The 20,690-nt window shown below is 47.0% G+C and overlaps 2 long non-coding RNA genes across 2 annotated transcripts in view; one reads left to right on the plus strand and one right to left on the minus strand.

Moving 5' to 3' along the window:
• The first annotated feature begins 5,815 nt into the window (after positions 1-5,815).
• Positions 5,816-20,690, plus strand: part of LOC310901411 — a 33,297-nt gene continuing 18,422 nt past the window's right edge. Inside the window, exon 1 of the long non-coding RNA XR_014585794.1 lies at positions 5,816-8,108. This is a non-coding gene — a long non-coding RNA (uncharacterized lncRNA). The remainder of the gene's footprint in view (positions 8,109-20,690) is intronic.
• LOC310901413 lies at positions 8,601-20,683 on the minus strand. The gene is made up of 2 exons (XR_014585795.1): positions 9,876-20,683; positions 8,601-9,439 (listed from the first exon to the last, which is right to left on the minus strand). It is a non-coding gene; the product is annotated as an uncharacterized lncRNA (long non-coding RNA).

The raw sequence follows: 20,690 nt of genomic DNA on the forward strand, positions 1-20,690 counted from the left end.
GCATGGAGGAGAAGACCACGAGGAGATAAAACCGCAGGCAAGCAGGGCGCTGACAGCAGCGGGTTGGGAAGGAGGATGGCCACGAGGAGCTGCACGCGCCGGTGGGATAAGATCAGGGCCGAGCTCCTCGTGTTGCTCGGCGCCGGCTGAGGGGAGAGCCGCAGTGCACGGCCTTGCTCTCGGCTTGCCGTGTGGTAGCGACTGGGAGCCCTCTTATCTACGGGCCCTAAGCAAGAAAGCCTCAAACCACGGCTGGGAACGTTTTGAAACAGATTTTTGTCACCCCTGGAGGAAACATAATAGGAGAGTAACAGGTCCTGGTAGCTGTAAGCCGGTGATGACAAGATAAAGGCACCAGCTCATCCCTTGTGCATATCAGACGCTGTAACAGCAATTAATTTTAATCCCCTTATTTCGGGGTGGGAAAGAACGGGCCATCTCTATTTCCCAGGTCTTATCACTGTTTTGTTTCCTAACCTAATGCATGTCTACACCTATTATTTTTCTGAAGTACATATAGATACGCAGGAAGCCTGGGGGGTCTGTACGCACGCTGAGAGAAGCACAGTGCGCAAAAATAGCGGTCAGTGGTATGGAAATGCAGCCTGAGAAGTCAAAAGAAGTATTTCGGGTGCGTGGAGCATTCTGGTACCGCTCAGGACCCAGAGACATGGCACTGAAGGCTTAGTTGGACTTGTTTCACGTGTTGCCTCAAGCTGGGTGCTGCACAGAAGTGAACTCCAGCCAAAGGCAGCATTTTACTCTGCTCTCTAAGGTTGCCTTTTGCTTGTGGAGGAGTTCTAGAAAAATGTAGATGGTGGAAAATGCCCAGAGAAGACACAGTTTGACCCAGAAAGGGTATTTCAGGAGAAAAGCTGGACTGGGCTGGACAAGTGTCATCAGGCAGTTGGCTGCCATCACTGCTATCCTCATCAAAATAATGGACCGAGCATTGAATCTCTGTGGAGGAGTGAGGGAAGGAGAAGCCAGGAAATCACCCACAGGTGGAATGGGTTAATATAAAAAGCTACAGTAGTCCAAATAAAACTGATTTGCTTTACCTGGTCCCAAATAAGCCCCTGAATCAGAGTAAATCAATACTAATGGAATCAATAAATGTATCTCGATTTAGCCTAGTTTAAAATGTATTTCAAAAGAGAACCAAAGGCAGGCATTTTAATACACTGATGCATGAAATACTGCTGTCAGAGTAGTTCAGCTTATGGATAAGAACAAAACCAGGCTGCAGAGACACAAACCAAGTATCTGTTAAGGCTGGTTTCTTGGGAGCTGTCAAGAAGGGTGAAGTGAGAAGTGGTGGTGTCCCGGCACCAGGTGACATTTGTGCTGCTGCTCTTTGCTCTGTGCTTCAGAGGCGGTGAGGGAACACGGTCTCTAGCAACACCAAATAACATGATTTTATTTAAGTCTAGCTTCTACCAATAGGTGAGAAGTATGTCTTCTTTTCTTCAAAACTTAGTCATCTCTGACACGCTTGGCTCCATTTTTATTTTGAATAAAAGGTGGTATCAATTTCCAAATCGTCATGTCTCACAAATTCTTCGAAACCTAACTGTGGAGTACCTCAACCTGTTTTTTTTTTTTACAGTATTTTCTCATGCGAATTGGTATCTGTGCCTGTTTGTACCTGGTTTGCAATGTGTGCCACCCAAAGAAATGAAGCTAATGTGACAGCCAACCAAAACCAGGATTAAAGAAAAGGTCAAATATATTATTAAGCATTAAAATTCTGAGAAATCCCTGTTGTGCAGGAGATTGTGACAAGAAGAGGAAACAGCACAGCGCAAGCGATCTCTTGTGATAAAGATCTCGTGAGCAGTGAAGAGCAGAGGAAGTGGGACACATGTGATGATTCCTGTGGCGGTACATGGCCCTCCTCATCAGGTGATCTGCTTGGGGCTTGGGCTGAAACAGACTGGAATTTGGTTAAACTTGGAAAGAATTTTACCTGTCTATTGATTCCATCATGTAAATGGGAACTTTTTGTAGTTGTGAAAAGGCTTCTGAGGCTGAAGTGGTCTAATCCCAATAAAATGGCCATTTCTCTTCTGGTCCCCGAATGCATGTGTGTTGGGAGGAAGTCAGCCTCCCACCTCTCCAATGCCACCATCTCTGTCACATGCCTAATGTGTGACTTGGACCCCTGTTTTCTGAGAACTAGGTTGGACAACAAGTGTTGTCCCACCTGGGCACCAAGCAGGTCGGTATCGAGTAATCGAGCCTGGTGACAAAGACATGATTCAAGTTGTTCTTGTGAAGAACTTTAAAGGTTCTCACTTCACTGTTGTAAGGCTTGAGTGGGTTTGCAACATTTAGATGCATCATCTATAGGGTAAACAAAGATTTGTTGAATGACCTCAAATAAAAGGAAATAAATTATTTTTGCTGTTTCTTAGTATAATCTGCCGTGTAACTCTACCAGTGGAGGCTTATTTTTTGGATCAGCGTTCATCTGATAATTAGCCTCTGCTTTTACCTGCAGGTAAGCCTGATGAAAAACATGATGATGAAAGAGGTCCAACTATGTCCATCTGCACCATGGCTGTACTTTGAGCAGCAGCTGGCAGATGCCAAGTCCCAAAGGCTGGGGCGACATGGTGCCACCCCTGAAGGCACCAGCTTCTTCAGACACCACACCTCGGGCAGGACCTGGGCTTGGCTCCACAGGTGAGTGGATCCTGAATTTCCTCCTCTGACCAGGACATGCACCAGAGTAGAAGCAGGATGCCCTTCTCCATGCTGTTGGGTTTGCTGCTGGGGTTTTGCAGCCCTGTTGAATTTTAAAGCAGCAGTGGTGGTTTCTTTTTTCTCCCCCCAGGTAGGTACAAGCACACAAGAAAGTTGAATCGAGGAGAGGAGGAAAACAGTCAAATTTCACAAAGTTCACCAAAGAGCTGTAGGTGATTAATAGCTGAGGGTTGCTCACGGCAGACTGGGTGGGGTTGGCTAATTCACCCATGCATGCAATTGCACTCTCGGGTGAGAAGAGGCAATGGTATGGCAGCATTTCATGAAAGGCACTGGGGAGAGCAGGCAGTGAGGGGAAAACCTGCTGTGTGCTCAGAGAAGAAAGGACTCGACACATCGATTGCATCTGAAAGACCTACGGTGCTGCTGTATGCACAGAGGTGCAGGCACCAGCCGGGGGCCTGGGTTGGTTTAGTGGAGATTTTGATGTGAGATCATTCTAAGACTAGTCTCACACACACACACCAAAATAAGTAAATAAATAAATAAATAAAAAGTGGCAAAAGTTGCTCCACCTTGCCTCCCCACACAATTTTTTACCTAGCTCCAACAATAAGTTAGAAGCAGAGAAGTTCAGGGCTGAAATGGACTGCAGGAGATAGAGCAGACCAACACCACTGCACAGATGCATGAACAGTTTTAACCCTCACAGTTAAAAAATAAAATCTGGAAAACATTCAAACCTTTGTTCAGTATGGCTGCAGTGGAGGGCTCCTGTGCAAGAAGGGCTCCTGTGCCATGATGGACAAGGCTCAGGATACCTGAAACGGGTACTTTCAGGTGCTGTCTTGCTAATCATATTCAGCACTCACCAAAATAGCTAGAAAAATAAGTTTGCAGATTGCAGCAGATTAGTCTGTGGTTGGCTTCAGCTGGTGCTTTATTCTACAGCGGTTGAAATGTGCAGCAGTTTTAAGGGCCTGGGCTTAAAAAGTTGGCATAACGTTTTTTCTCCATCTCTTACTTCCCTTTCCATTCATCACAGAAGGAAAACACAAACTAACAACAGCCTAATTACTGTCTGTGATTTTCCTTTCTTCCATGCTTTTAGTTCTCCTTGTTGCTTGCTATCTAGTGTTTTCCCTGCCTTTAGAGCCATGGCTGAAGAAGTAGAAGGGGAAACGAAACTCTGGTGATGCAATATTTTCCAGGTACATCGAAGTTTTGCTTTGCGGAGATGAAAAGAAAAACTCAAACCCCGTTTCACTTTTAGACCTTCAGATAGTATACTAATGCCTTTGCGAGCGCGTTAGGAGAGAAACTCTGTTGATATGTGTGTAGATAGCAAAGACACAATCCTTTTCTGATTGTACCGTGGAAACCCCTCACGTTATACTGCCTTAACAGTCATGCAGCTGTTTTGAGGATCCATGTGGTTTGTCATCTTTTTTTTTTTTTTTTAAAAAAAAGGTCGTCTTTCCAAAAACAAAGAGCTTCCTTTTACCTCCTTCAGACGCCTTTCTGGAGAGGGCTGGTTTTAGGTCAAGAGCCTGCCTCTGGTTTCGGGTGGCAGCCTGTCAGGCAGGATTTGTATTTTTTTGCCGCCTGGATGAATGATTGGCCTAATTCAGGAATTCCAAAGCTATCATTATTATTCTCTCTGGGCATGAGAAACACACCTGTAATTTCTCACAGAGTACTCTCTCTGGCAGAAAAAAATTGTGCTCCCTCCCGCACCGAGGCATGAGATGCATCCTTACGTAAGGAGCAGCCGAGCTCACCTGCTTGCTGCTCCGTCAGGCCACGCGTCCCGCTGCCAGCCTGCTCGTTTGTGTGCTTCATGCTCATTAAGCACCGGGGCTAATAGCACTGCCCAGAGCTGTGTGAGGGTTAGGGCCATCTCCCTGGTCCCCTCTGCCACCCGATGCTCCTCCTGGCCATTCACTGCTCCATTTTCTTTGGGTTTTGCTGGGTGATTTCTCCCCCAGCTGATTTTTTGGCTCACTTGTGAGGTGGTCATCACAGAGCCAGTTTCTAATATTGGTACTTTATCAGCATTGTCTCATTCATGCTTGGCAAGAATTTTGAAGGCACATCTTGTTTGTGACAGGAGCGATCGCAGGTGTGTGGTGAATGCTGGTGTCTGACTTCAGGCAGGTGCTGAGCATACGGGAGGTGGCCCCAAGATGCTGTGCATCGCTTGGGACCGAGGGAGAGCTTTTCTCTAAGGTCATGGGGCTTTTTAAAGGGGGGGAGATCTCAACTCTGTCAAGAAAGGCTCCAACAGGGTGGTCAAAGACAACATAAATGAGGTTTGAAGGGGTTGTCCTTGCTGATGGTTAAACAAGTGGTTAAAATGGGGAGTGTTAATGCTAGAAAACCTACACAGTGCCTACAGTCTCCATAGAGTATTTCTGTGATAAGCTGTAGCTGGGATGTATGAAAGCGTATTAGGGATTTGGGCTCCACAGTCTTGCTCATCTTGTCATCTTCGAGCTTCTCAGCCTTCTGCGAACTTTATCATAATTTGCCTGGATGATGAGTACTTATGTTCAAGTTATTATCCTCAGATAACTTCAAGTCTCACTGAGTGATGGAGGCTGCATCGTGAAAGTTACCTTTTCTCCTGGATGAATTATCCTTGAGTGATAATTTCACTCTTACAATGTGCAGAAAAGATGCATCTGATCTTCATTCAGAGGTTGAAATTAGGTCTCATATTGGGCAAAAACACTTTAACCGGTAAGATACTGAATGACAGGTTCTTTCTTCTCCTTTGCAAGGGAGAGTTACTCTGCTCAAATTTTTAAACTGGAAGATGGAAGTGCTACGTTGAGGAGTGAATCTCAAGCAAGACAAAATCCCAAGAGCACGGAGCTATGGCGAGGTGAGATGACAGATACCTCCATCCTCATCGTTCCCCAACAAATGTTTCCTGTTCCTTTTGTTGAGCTGGGGCAGCTGCCCTCTGGTGTGATGCTTAAAAGGATCTCATTTTTTGAGACAAGCAGCTCTTCCTACCTGTTTGCAGCACAGAGGACATCTCTGTTTCTGCTGTGGGGACCAACCTCTTGTAAACTCTCCCAAAGGCTCATGGTTGCATCCCTTCAGTTCCTTTGTCAAAAGCTTGACAGCAAAGTCAATGAAAGAGCAACCATTGCCTCTGGGAACTGGAGGACTCATCTATATCTAGAAGTACATCCATTATAATTGATGTACTGAATGCAAAATATAATAGCCCTCATTATATGGAAGAAGAGTTGATTTATTTTAACTTATTTTCTTATTCTAGTTAAGAGCATCCAGAAAAGCTCTTCCAGTCAATTTTCAAGTGTCAACAAGCTGTTTTTCTTGGTCTCACAGACTCATCTTTGAAATGGGAATAACTTAGTCTCCCATATGGTGTTGAAAGCTACTTCATAGTGGAAATCTTCTGTATATTCATATGAAATTTTAGAGGAGCAGGTGGAAAATATCTGGCAATTAAAGTTAGTGCTGTGGAGCTAGGACTTGGGATGACACAGTCAACCTATTCGAAGTTCGCATCTCCTGCTGTCACCAGTTGGTTACGTGACTGTTCATACTGCAGTGGGGACACAGCCCATGAAGAGATGACAAAAGATTTCAGCTGACTTACGATAAATGCACTTGAGCAGGTGATTGCATTTATCAGAAAGGAAACGGTTAAAAACAGTTCTTCAGCAGTTCTGGCTCTGACGAAGTTCTGCAGACTTATTGGGGTATTAACGAAGAAAAGCAGCTTTCTGTGAATGCAGGAAGTTACCTCTAATAAAGTTGATAAAATTTCACAGAAAAACGGACATAAAAAGGTCAAGACTTTCCTCAGTCCTTCATTTATAATTTTATTTCATGCAGCAGATTTCTCAACTCATTTGAAATACTCAGGTCTGAGCCAGAATATAGGACTGCTGCCATCATCCTGAACGGGAAGCGTTCATCATCCTCTTGCAGCAGCAGCTTAAGGTGTATCAGTCCCCATTTTTCAGAACTGCACAGTATTTTCACGACTCTTTGTAGATGATGTTAGATCGCCAATGAAACATTTTTCTCAATTGCAGAAATGGCAGCCTTCAGGATTTTTTGTTTCTCTGGCTTTTTTTCAGTATATGCTGAATTAATTATTCTCCAAACTCCCTGAAAGGGTTTGCTCAAACTTTCCAAGCTAACTTGACTGAAGCACCAAGGAACTATTGCAGCTCCACAACGTGTGACTTGTGGAGAGGAGTGAGCATGTGTAAAAGCTGCTTTGGCTGGAAATTGGTTTACAATATTGTTTCAAACGGTGCCCACAACAGCTGAAATCACCTATAAACAGCTGCCATCCTTGGAGCACAGGACCATGTCAAAAGGCCCAGAGGCACGATACTGTGCAGGACGGAGGAGAGAGTAGACCGGGACGGACCCTGTGTCCCCGTGAGCTGATTTTATCCAGCCTATTTGCAGGAAATCCCAGTGATGGAGCTCCTGCAGCCTCCCCGACCCATCTCCCACCCTGCTCCTTGCTAGGGGAGTTTTTCTCATGCCCATCCACCATCTCCCATGCTATAATCCAAGTGATAATCTGAGTAGGAGCAACCCAGGTGAGACCAGTTCCTCAGGGAGCAGATGCTGGCATTTGGCTTGAGCAGGCCTGGAAGGAGGAGGGGATGAGCTGGCCTAAAATGAAGCAATGAAAATTAAAAAGGAGCACGATCAATCTCAGCTGGAAGTTGTTTCGTGTTAAATACAAGCTGGTTCTTTATTGCAGCCTGTGTAAGGTTTTGCTAATGCCCTTGATTTATTAGAGAAGCTGAAATGACTTTGCACAGCAGGATAACATGCGTTTGACTTTGTTCCAGGTGTGACAACAGCTGAGAGTCATCAAAACTAGGGAGAAAAGAGCTGCCAATGGCCCTGTCTAACTCAGCTGATTGGGATTTTTCTATGTGCCCCATCAAATCCTGCTCTCTTGTTCTTTACTGATGGAGCTGAGGACAGGATTTCCCTTTGAGAGCAGCAGTTTTCCATGTCAGCATTAACAGCATGTTCTCTGTGCGATACGAAGAGTCGCGGAAATAAAACTTTCTTCTGCCTCCTTCTGCTTCACCTGCAAGAGCTGCAGGTACTGGGAGGACACTTGGGGTGGAGAGGCCTGATCTCACGGGACCACAACGTTCATCTTTTCGAAGATTTGCTAGTGGAAAATGCCGAAGGAATACTGTCACCTGCTCCTAGTGACAGCAACTGGAAATACCAGACTGCTTTTTTCCCTCCCCTCTTCAATGATAAGGACAGCAAGGGGCCAAGTAAGCCTTCAGCATGTCTTGGCAAGGAAATATTTTGTGGGAATTGGACGTGTGGAAGGTGTGGATGCTACAAGATGTGTACCAGTAATTAAGGTACGGGATGCTGGTCTGCAGCACACCCAGACCCTGGCTGTCTGAGGTTTCCTGCCATGGAAGATGGATAGATTTTTGTGGCTGTTTTCGAGGGGAACTATATGTGTGCTGTGCATTGGCAATGACTTGTCATGCAGGCTTCTGTAGCACTGCAACTGGAGTTTTAAAACTTCACACTTTAATAAATCTTCAGAGAAAGAGGTGATTTGGGGCCGGTTTAGGCTATAGTGCAACAAAAATAGAGGAAAGCCTGAGGTGATTTTTATGCAGCTTTGTTCTGGGAGGGACGCCTTCCCAAACATATAAGGGATAATTGGGTGACCAATTAGATAAGGTGATGTATGAAGAAAGAACAAAAAAATGACATTTGAACTAGAAAAACATTAACATCAGGCATTTGGGCACTTTCATAGTCATTTAACATAACTGGAAATTGGATGGTTAAAATTTGGCTAAGTTTATTTACCCATTTTACTGATTAAGCAAAATGTGTATTTATGTCCTTTTTCCCCACCAGGCTGTAGTTTTGACTGTGAGTTTTCATGCCTAATGTGAGCTGTGGATATTTTTTTTTCTTTTAAAGTGTAAAATAATTGGATTTTGAGCTACTTTCTAGATTTGAAGTTAGTCAGACGTGTAACTGATGGTTATGAAACATGAAGGCATTTTTCAGGTAGAGATGAAGAAGCTGATAGTGCTGATGTCCACCTTTCAGAGATCTGTGCAGGTGTGTAACTCGGCGCTTTTGCACCTGAAGGCATTTCTCCATGTTCTTTTTCATAGACTAAGGCTCAAAAATGCAAGTGCATTAATACAAGTACAGTAATAGTATTATTTAGGGAAACTGAAGGTAGCCTGGCCTCGAAATCCCATCTCCCCATTGCTAGATGCTTCTGAAGGCACGTGTTGTATCTGCTCTTATAGTTGTATATAATTATAAGCTACATATGGTTATAAACTATAGCTGTAAGTAGTTACAAGCTACTCAGGTACCTTAAAAGCTGTGAAGGTGGAAAAGATGAAATATTTCAGGAGGGCTTAGGCAGGAATAAGAGCCTGTGCTTGGGGATGTGTCTCCTCTGTTGTGCACAGATGTGCACAAGGGGGACAAACACCTTGGAGAGTTATCTGAAGGTTTGGGTCTGCCTCTCTGCTTTGGTGTGGAGCTTAAACATCGGCACAGAGGGAGAGAGAGCTGCTGGGCTTCATTTCTCAGGAGCTTTCCAGGTCTGTGACTCTAGCCGGTCAGGAATCACGGTGCAAATCCTATTTCTTTTTTTGCAAGGGCGGGCCATATGGTCTGCACAGTCTTGGTTGTTGAGTGCCGTTACCTGGTGACAGAATTGAAATTGTCTCATTTGGGTTTTGTAGGTGGCCATCCCTTCACCCCCAAGACCACAAGGCATGTGAGGAGTGCGCGCAGGAGCTTGCATTTGATACAGATCTAACCAGGCTTTTAAGAAGAATTCCCCTGGGGGTTGCAGTTCCCACTTGACGTTCACTGCTAATATTTATTTTCAAATGCAATACTTTGGCTTGAACAGCAGGCTCCTAATATGGGAAAAAAGAAGTCCAACCCCAGCAAACGCAACATTTGATCTGACCTGGATTTCTGGCCACAAATCCTGCGTGGTGCAAAGCAGCCACCCTGACATTCTTGCTCCCCAATTAGGGGGATGTCAGCGCAAGCACGGCTGAGCAGCAGTCTGGTAAACAGAGGAATGTTTTTATTAAACAGCTTTGGGATACAAAATTATTTATACTGACCTTGTTTTCCAGCTCTTCAGAGGCCCAAGGAGAAAGCTTGAGATTCTGTAAGAAGTAATGCTCCTTCATTATACTGCTTCCCATCTGTCGGGTTAGTTTTTAGGATCTATATGTATTCATCTCTCGGGGAGTAATGGGGATTTCACAGACAAGGAAAAAAAAAAAACATGAATGAAACTTTGTTTACCAGCAAAGGGTCTGAGAGCAATTTTGTGTATCGTATGGGCACGAACGTAATTGCAGGTGAGGGGGCTGGTGGCACAGGAAGAAGCTCAGGTTTGTTCCTTGCTTGTGTGGCTGCATCCAGCAGCACGACCAGAAGTGGGGCATCAGGTTCATCTGCTGAAAAGTGTCAAAACCTTTGGGCTGTGGGTTGCAAGAAAAACAAGAGGAGGTGTGAGGTAGCCTCTCCCCTCAGTGTCTGTGAGGATTATTTCCTAAAGATGTCGTCTGAGGATGTGATTCCCTGGACTGGCTGCAAGTTGTGCCGGGCAGCAATCAGCCTGAGCGAGCCCCAGCCCTGCACAAAGGCTGTGATTTTTCCCAAGTGCTTAAGAGGCTCATCAAAACGCGAGTCCTGCCAGCTTTTAAACTCAGACTCCCCCTTTTTCTGACGCTCCAAGTCTCAGAGTCACTTCAGGGGATGCTTATCCCTTTTTTAAAAAAGATTTTGAGTGCCCGGTGAAACGACACGACACCAGCGGGCGCCTGGCTGCTCGTGTTCCCCTTAGTGGAGCTATTTATTACGTTTTGGAAAATGTAATTAAAAGTGAAATCACCCATTTTGACATATGGTTTATTGGGCCCCATCTAATTAAAGCCTGCCTGGGAGAGAAGTGCTGCAGCGAGTGCAGGTGGGATCCCAGGGAAATCCGACTCCTGCAACGCCTTCCCAGGGCATGTAGAGCCGGGGGGAAAGATGGAATGAAAATAAATGATGCTGGCTGCAGGGAGCAGGTGACACGATTTCCTATTATGCCCGGTGTCTCTCTCCTCATCCCCACCCCTGGTGAATAAATGCAGGTCTGGGGCTTTGCGTGCGTGATCCTCAAGCTAGTTGATCTGTGATGAGTGTTATTTTCCATCCTTTTGTGCTGCAGAGGACTCTTTAGATGAATTTAGACAAGCATGTTGTGGATCCAGGATGTGGAACCCATCTCTTATCAGCCTTCTCCTCAACATCCTATACCTGCCTGGGTATAAATGCTTTGGTGCCGCTCTAGAGATAAGGGACTTGGCTGGAACATGCATCACCAGAACAAACCGATTTTTATTTCCGTATCGCCCTCGTGTTTGGGCAGTAGGGTTTCTTTGCTGCTCTGTTTGGCCTTTCATCCCAAGCTTGACCTCAGGAAACTGATGGAGCACGTGGAGGACTTCTGCTCCTGGTGGAAGCGTGGGCCTTGCCCCCTGCCCTGTGGCGCCAGTGACTTTCTTCCCCAGCTCCTGATCTCCAGGCCAGTGTTGGGGCTCGCTGAGGAGCATGTGGTCGGTCAGTATTGGAGCTGCTCAGCATCAGTGGTGCAGAAAGCATTGGCAGGAGATGCCACTACCAAGCTGGTGAGTGAGGGAGAGCTGTGCCATGCTGCTGCACCGGGGCGGGGAGAGCTTTCCTTCTGCTTTCTGCAGAGCTGGGCTCCTTGGCACCCCCCGTTTATTAACCCTTGCTCTCACACCTGTTCTTGCTATCGCACCTCCAGAGCTCCGGAGCCACTTCTTGCACCTCCCACAAGTGCACATGCTCCTGCTCCGAGAGCCTCCCTGGATTTTCGGACCTGTGTGTGATCAGAATGAATTAGACTTGGCTGAGGCATGGGATTATTGCAGACCTGTCACTTCACAGCATGTTCCTGTTACAGCCCACACTCATGTCTGCTAGTATTTTAAAGTAAACTTTAATTAGCATCTTCCAAAGAGCGTGAATAAATTGTTTTGTTGTTGTTTTAGGTTCGGTTTTGTTTCAAGGAAAGGAGTGTTTACTCACCGAGGACGTATTTCCAAACTCTCCATCCACTCTAGCCCTGGTTTCCTGGTCTCTCGGTGCACGTGTGCCTGCGCAGCAGTGCGTGGTGCTGCTGGTGGGGGCCAGGCCGCTCAGCAGCAGGCTGGGACGTGCTGGGGAGGCACGTGCAGGTGGCAATGGAGCATTCTGGGGGACGTGGTGAAGCAATGCTGTCTGCTCCAGACATCACCCCTTTACTCACAAATTGCTCTAGGAGAGTCACTCCAGGGTGAAAATATCCGTGCCTCTCTTGGTTTGGTGTAGCAGCCCCTTTACCTGAAGTCTGGTGGGCATGGTTTAGGCTCGGTGCTCTCAAAGGTCTTAAATAGATTAAGATCTTCTGAAGAACAGTGCCGTGATCCAGGGACACCGGAGACATCTCCCCCTTCCTGTAAATAATGTCTGGTCTGCTTTTGGCAGGGGGTGCAGAACATGTTTTCCTGCCTTTGCTCCAGCAAGGCTGACTTAGGTATCCGATGTGGTCCAAAGATCTGCTCACAGAAAGCAGAGGGATGCCAAGGAGGCTTTGTACAGGGCTGAATTCCTGCAGAATTACTTTACTGCTGAAATTAATTGTATTAATGCCGTGCAAAGCTGTCTCTCACTCAGCCCATTTTTAGACCGAGGTTATGCAAGTGGTGGACTCGTGGATTGGCAGGGGATGGGCTGCAGACGTGTTCGCCCTCTCCGTGGGCAGAGCAGCGAGGAAGGGCTGAGGCATCGCGCCGAGGCTGGGGCGTTCCCTCCGGGCGCTGGCACGGAGTGGCCGTCCCCACCCCATACCATCCCTTTTAAAAGGTGGCGTGCGACACAAGGAGGGTAAACCCACTGCCTGGGATACTGAAAGCAGGAAGAAGTGAAATAGCGATGGGGGAAAAGGCTAAATTTAAAGGCCTCGGTGGTAAGCAATGTTTTTTCAGAAGAAATTAGGTGTTGACCTGGGCAAACTGCATGGACTCCATTGGGTTTTTGTACTGCAAGGAAATGTGCTTGTGCAAATGGGCTAGTGTGAAGCAGTAAGGCACATACATCGACTCCTTTTAGCTTCACCCATGCATGGCTTCGGTTCCACCCATCTTGTTAAACAAACATACTTGGTTGGGGATAAGGCAAGGAAAATCCTGTTCTCTGCTTGTGTTTGTTCTTCCCTCTGCTCCTCCAGCAGCGACACTTGAAACACAGATGGAGCTCAAGGCGTTAGGTTTTAACAGATCCAAATCAATTTGATGTGCCCTTAAAAAATCCCACAGCCATTTCCAGCGGCATCCGCAGAGTTGCTAACAGCCAAGCTTGTGCCCAGTGAGTAGCTGCTGCATGTATCGGTTTTCTCATGCCGAAAGCCATTCTTTTCCTGCCATGTGAAGGCTTCAAGTGCATCTCTCTAGTGGCCTCAGCAAAAGAGCATCCTTAGGAGTTACAAAATGGCATTATCTACAGCATCAACATGGAGCAGCAGGGCAGTGGGTGGTCATCTTGGGCTTCAAAACAAGTTGTTCCCAGAGTTTCCTGGTGAAACCTCTTGATTTGCTGAGTGCTGCATAAAAAGGACTCCCTGTAGGTGGTCAGAAGAGGATAATGGCTGCAAAGCTCAACTCCCAGCTCTGTCCCTCTTACCTGCCAGTGGGGCAAACGGGCTCCCTGCGCAGCTCAGCTCTCAGTCCCTTCCAGCAGCTCCCTGGGCACAGCCCCCTGCTGGAAGGGGGACTCTGCCTACTGGTAGGAACTGGAGAAGAGCAGACGCCGTTGCTTCCCAGGATGACACCAGGAGAGATGCATTTTTTATCTTCATGTCCCATCTGCACCTTATCAGCCACAAGCAAGCGGCCATCACCCCTACGGGCCATTACCAAGAACGCTTTGGCCATCATCATGGTAACTTCCCTTCAAGTTGTGTGGGCAGGAGTTTGGCTGTAGAAGGTAGCAAGAATTTCCTTTTTTTTTTATTGTGTTTGTGTTCAGGAATGACTCTTGGCAGCCCTCGGCATAGCTCTCAGTGGGGAGAAAGCTGCTTCCTTGCAAGCCCACAGGGCAAGCCCCTTACCTGAAGACAAGTTCCATTTCTTTCAGGAATATGCAACTCAGTAGCTACCAGAATCGATTGTAAAGGATTATAAGGGACAGAGCTCTGATCAGGAAGCTCTGACACACATTTCTGTGCTGCACTGAAGTCTTCCCTGCTGTTTTCCCCCGTTCTGACTCACCTGGCTCGGTTGCTACGTGTTGCTCCATCCTGGGGGAAGCAGAGCGCTCAACACGTTGCTCACCTCTCCTGTGACCTCTCCGCTGCCACACCTTTGTTGGATGACAGCAACAAAAACAGCACAGAGAATTCCCAAAAGGGTGAGGACGCCTTAATCCCTTCAGAAAACCAACCTGATACTTCATGGGTGGGTCACTGCTCGCCTCAGAGTAAATTAACATCTCCTTCCTCATCCACAGCTCTCTCCTTTGCAGGTTACAGTAAATGCAGGTGCCAATCCCATGTGCCCGTGGCCAACCTGCCTCCTTGGCAGTGCCTCATGGGGACAAGGGCTTTATCCTCATAAAATCCTGGCTACTTCCCCTTCTCTGAGCTCACATACAGATATCTTACTCGTGGCTCAAATTGCCAGTGGAAAAGCCAACCCATCAGCACTGGTTTATATCAGCTGGCAGTTCTGCTGCTGCTTTGGTGGCCTCCCTCGGTATGTTCCACAAATGTGCTTCTCTTTGGGCTGAATCCTTCAGCTATGTATTTAGCATATCTCTTCTGTTCCTTGCACAGCCACATCACCATGGTTTCGAGACTGACTTTGGTCAGTATCAGATTGCTAGGTCATTGAGAGAATTTACCTCCATTTTTAGAGGAAAAGGCTAAAAGAAGTGAATCACCCAGATTATGTGATAGTTTACAGGTGGGACGGGACTTCTGGGCCCCATTGCTGTCCAGTGAGACCATCCTTCCCATGTGGTGCTCCCAGAAAGACGTGCTCCCTGCTGCAAACCTCCAAATCCCCATGTCGAGAGATGCTGAGTGACAGGCAAGCCTTCCTGCCTTTCCCTGGATTTGTAAGGTTGTGATTTATCTAGCAGGAACACAGCAAACCAACATCTTGTTCTACAGCTTCACCGCAGGGGTGATTCACATGGACTACTGCTGGCATCTGGCACCGGCTTTTGGCTGCTCTGGTGGAAATAGTGAATGCTTTGTGGATATCTGGTCATTAGATGATGAAGGGTTTTTTTGGTTCATTCTCACCTGAATTTAATTTAGACTCAGGTGCCACACATGTTCAGTAATCCTCTTAGCCATGATTTGGTTGCACCCTCTTACCTGGAAGAAAGGAATTTGATAATGCACCGATGAAATGAGCTGCAGCCATCTGATATTCAAACCCAGACAAACAAAACTCTCTTGACTCGCTTGGAAAAAAAGGAAAAAAAAAAAACAACCCACATCAATTACATTGTCAGTTGTATTTACTTTGCACAGCCCTGAACCATCCCAGCGCTGGGACATGTGCCGCCAGCGTCTGTGGCGAAGCCTCTGCGGTTAGGGACGCGCTTGGGTCGCCGGGATGGAGCTGGGGCCCTGGAGAACCCAGGGGCTGGAAGAGGCTGCAAGAGCGGTGGCTCACCAAGTCTGCTTGAGCTTGGCAAAGCATGTTTTGTAAGCTGGGTTTGCTTTTTAAAAGAAAAAAAAAAAAGGAAGAGGAAAAGGAAAAGGAAGGAATTTGCTGGAAAGGAGGGGTTTCCCAAGTTTCTGCTACACACTGCCTGCTTTTTATAACAGGGTGATCCAGCTAGAGAACTAGAGGACTAGTGTCTAAAGAGCTGCTCTCCTTGTGGGATTGGTGAGCAGCAAGCAAGCAGGTTATCATCCTGTCCTGCATGTTCAGTGCAGAAAGTTAAAATAGATACATGAGCAGATTAGGTGTCAGAAAATGTCTAATTACGGCTTATAAAATCACCAGCTCACTGGTTTATGAATGGAAATGTGCAGGGGAGCTGTGTAGCAGTGTTGTCTCCAGTCCATCCTTAAAAGCCTCATCTGTAGAGAAAAAGGAGAGGAGGGAACATGCCAGAGCTGTTCTCTACACCCATGGAAGCTGCAGGCAGCCCAGACCCACATAGCGTCTGGTTTCTGGGAGCAGCACGTGAATTATGTTTCAGAACAGTCCCTCTCCTGAAGTATAGCAGAAGATACGTTGCTATTCATCCTCTCTGCCTGCTGTCAGCTCCTCGAAGTGCTAACGTGGTTTGTGTTGTCTCTTTTGTGTCTGTACCAACCCCTGTTAAGGATGGATGCTTCTCGTTGCCCTCTCACAGCACTTGCAGCCTGTGTTCACGTGTGTGGTTCTTGAAAAAACTCAGACCGAGGCCTTCATCCCTCCAAATTTATGGTTTTGTGGTCTAATGGTTATGGTTTGGTTATGTATTAATGGCACACGGTGATTTAATACTTCTCACTTGTGGCAGTTTTCCATGAAACCCATGGAAGTGTATGAGGATGATAGCCAACTACACTTTGCTCTCAGTTTTGAGCATGAGACACTTTTCGGTGCAATCAGTATAAGCTTACAGTTTATACGACAAAGCCTGTCCACAGAGCTGTTTGCCAAGGCCGGGCAGAGGCGTGACTCACCAGTAGGTAATGACTTGCTTATCAGAAGGTATTGGGAGTCTTTGATGGACTTTGTGTGTGTGCCAGAGGCACGCTCACAAGCAGGGACTCTCAGCGCCCCTCCTCGCAGCAACAGCAGGAAAGGAAGACAGATTTTCTCTTAGGCTTCCTGCAAGATAGCCAAAGTCTGTCCTTTAGTAACACACCAGCTGCATCCTAAACTATAAGAGCATCTGTATCAGGAACTGACATCCTCTCTGGTTTGTTATATCGATCTTCCTGTCTGACTAAAAGTGTTTCAGCAGAGTCCAAGGAACAGTTCTCGGGCACAAAAACATAGCTTGGCATTGTACAGGCCATACATGCGATGACTTTTCCTCCTGGTGACTCACGAAGTAGGTGTGCCCTCAACTTCTTTTGGAGCATCTAGGTGGAATAATTCAAATGGAAAGGGCACTCCTTGTACCCGGCCTTGTGTGCTTGGGCTGGTCTCGCCACAGCGAGGGCCAAGACCCAAGGTGTTAGTCCTGTCTCGGAGAGACCCTCGGCACGAGGCAGCTCTTTGGAGCAGGTTATCTTTTATGGGAGATGGTTGTTTGGCCACTTCACCTTTGAAAACAGATTGCCAGGCATGTGTATCCCTGGGCTTCAAATCTGTCTGAATATTTACCTGTGCAAACCTAATGAGTGCTTCACTCAGCTTTGGAAGCACTTTCCTATAATGCCTGATTTTTTTTAATCAAAATAATGTTCCCTCTGAGCAACCACAGTAGGCATACATCTCAGGCCACTACCAACCCTTGCAGCAACACTTGTTGCTACAGAAAAACGTAGTAACTTCAAAAAATCAAGCAAGGGGGTGGATAGGGACACAAAGCTTTCCAGTGGAGCTGGTTGCCCTGAACAGGTCGCTCTGAGGCCTGAGACGAGTGGGGATGTGTGTAAATAAAAAAATGTGTTTCCTTGGACTTGTCTGTCTTCTACTTCCTCTCCATATCTATACAGATTTGCAGGTTTTCAGAAAGTTCATGATGTGAGAGCAGCAAAATGCAAACACGGTGGTCCTAGTCATAGTTATGTCATGAGAAGGTTGTGATGGGATGTTTCTCTTGTTCCACGTGCAAAGCGCAACAAGCTGGAGGCGCGGCTTGATAGCAGAACTTTCAGTGAGCGCAGAGCAGGGTTTAAAATCCTAAATATCCTGACATCCTGAGCCCAGCGTGGTGAACAGCAAACCTCCCAGGGGCGCTCAGGCGTCACAGGGACTCACCCAGACATACAGCTTGTCAAATTTGTGGTCCAACCTTCTCTTTTTTTTGGGTGCAAAGTTGGGTCTTTGACTAAAAGCGACCTTTTTCACGTGCGCATCTGCTTTCCACCCCGTATCTTAGTGTTTGTATTATCATACTACTGGGAGCCAGGCTGTTCTGGCTGACAACCAAAGTGTTTTGATGCACAATGGCATTAGCACGTCTCATGGGAATGGTGGTTTTCAGTACCTTCTGCTTCCATTCTCCTTTCTGGGCCAGGTTTTGTTGCCACCTGCAGCTCCCAGGATGTGCGCAGACAGAGAGAGGCTGTGTGTAAGCTAGAGGAGTCTCGTGCTTTCAAGGTCTGCTGAATTCCCGTGCAAAACCTCAGGCTACAGAACAAAATGCTGGGGGGGGAGGGGAAGAAAATAAAAAAAAAAGCCTTAAGGGACAAAAAATGAGACACAGTGACACAGTTTTGAGTCATGCTGTTTCATTGCTCGAGAGAGATATTTCACTGAAAAATATATTTATTCTGTGGAAAATTCTGATAAAACCCAAATTGCAAGAAAAAAACAATTGCAAGGAAAAAGTTTTGACTGTAGCTGGATTATGTGGGATTTTAGGAGCCCACCTGAATGCTCTAAAAGCCAATTTCTTAAGAAAGAAATCTCTCCAGTTTCGTAATCTGAGGGCTGTTTCTATAGCTCCATGACGTCTGCCCAGCGCTCTAAAATTTGGGAATACGTTTTGATACCTGAAAAGTTTGTTTATTTGCAGTCACAGGGTAATTGGGGGCTGCTCAGTGCATGTTGCTCGGGCTGCTTTTGTTCATCTGTATGGGAAAAGTGGTACAACAGGGCTATGACTGTTTATATAGATGTGTTTATTTCTATGAATGAACAGGGTTTTGTTCATTTTGTTTGTTTAATTGTTTTTCTTTTAAATGTAACCGTGTCGGCATTAGTGGTTTGCTGATATTAACGACATTGTGTAAATTACAGCACCTCTGCTGAAATACCGAAAGCTGGGCGTATGTTAGTCCCACCTGAGAAAAATGTGAGGTTTTTTTTTTATTTTTTTTTTTTAGCCAAAACGTTCAGAAAGCGTGTTCTGCCTGTGGTGATGAGCTGCTGTGTAAATCCATGGAAATCACCACCCACTCGCTGTGTTTGCACAGTAATTAAAGGGGGATTACAGGCAGGGGGGAGCCCGGCTCCCCTGCCCTGCACGCACCGGGAGCCTCAAAGCCACATTGTTCCCCATCGCCGGTGGCACTGCTCTGCCCCAGCGCTGTCACCGCCAGCATGGGGGACAGGGCGGGTTGTGCAAACGGGAGAGGGCAGTTTCTGCCTGGGAGAGCCCTTGTTCTAAAAACAAAATAAAACAGAAAAAAAAAAAACAGGGCGGGGGAAGGAATGCAGTTAGGTTTTTCTTCTTAAGGTGTATTGAGTGGTGTTGAGTGTGTCCCAGCCTCCGGGGGATGCGTTGCACGAGGTGGGCAGGAGCAGGTCTTGGTTGCAGCGGGACGTCGTAGGATGGCCGGGCACCAGCAGGGCCAGATTCCTGCTCCCCATGGAAACCACCTCCCAGAGTGCCCACCCCTCCCCAGCCAGCCCTAATCCTCCCCTTGCGGTCACCCCAAGCAGCCTCCCAGCTCTCTTATCGGCGAGGATCTCCCTTGAGCAAATATTTACGGGAGGCTGCTCCTGGCGGCTCGACCAGAGGGGCGGGGAGCCAGGGGACACGAGGTGGCCTCGTGGAGCCACCAGCATCAGCCTCCTGTGTTTGGTTGTGTTGGGTTTGTTTGGGTTTAAGACCCACCAGAAAACAAAATCCAGCTTTTAAGCTATCCACAGCAGCAAAACCCCCGGGAGGTGGATGGAGGGCTGCTTGGAAAACTCATCCTCCCGACACAGCGAGCAGTGGGTGAGGCCTCCATCCCTCTCCCATGTGTGGTTCTGGTCTTGACCCACCAGATGTTGGTGATGATTCTAGAGAATTTCAAGTAAATGCATTTTTAATTGTCTGTGGGCGAAGAGGTGTCTTGAAGGTGAAGCCACCTGAGCAAAGTGAAGGTGTGAGCTGGGCAAGCAGCTCCCAGTGGAACTTTACATCCTTTGATGGCATCTGCGGGAAGGACCTGGGTTGTTACAAGTGATAAAGGATGGCTATGGGTACTGTCCCAAAAGCAGAGAATAAAGAAGGTCTGGGCTTCAGGGTCAAGGACACAATGCGCACACAGTGCTGCTGAGATAAGGCAAAACCGCTCAAAGCATGAGACTGTGAGAAAAGCTCGAGCAGCCGATGAAAGATGGTTCTGGCAGTGCTGTGTTGGGCAGACTGGCGAGAGTCTAAATTAGTCACCAGGTGCTTCCTGCCTCAACCTCTTCATCCGCGGGAGGTACATGTTGATACAGATCAGCCTTCAGATCCAAACCCCAAATCTCAGTTGCTGTAAGTGCACAGAGACCAGTGGCCAGGTCTGCAGCTGAAAATCATAGCGAAACCCAGGGGTGTGAGGCACCGGAGTGCGCCCTGCGCAAGGGCGAGCAGGGTGCGTGCTGAGATGGTCTCTGCAGAGAATACAGAGATCCTCAAAGGAATTGCAGAAAAATATTTTATATTTTATTTTATTTTATTTAAAAAAAAAATGGCTTTGGGAAAGCAGCAGCTCAATGTGTGGTCTAGGGACAGCCTGTCCCAGCTTTGGCACAGCCTCGCTCCTGATGATGGCAGCACCTTGATCCATAAATACCTGTGTGTTTAGGTGTTCTGCTCACTTTTCCTTAATTTTTCTTCTGGAGCACGCAGTCAATCCTGCCTAATGGAGGGAAGGTGACAGTTAAAGCTGGAGGGGCTTTGTTACCCTGCAAACGGTATGGAAAACAGATGGGGACCTGGGAACCATTGAGTTGAAAGTAATCATCAGTCTGTGCTACAACATCATTCTCCCTGAA

This window comes from Anser anser (assembly GCF_964211835.1).
Source record: "Anser anser genome assembly, chromosome: 6".
Classification (NCBI taxonomy): domain Eukaryota; kingdom Metazoa; phylum Chordata; class Aves; order Anseriformes; family Anatidae; genus Anser; species Anser anser.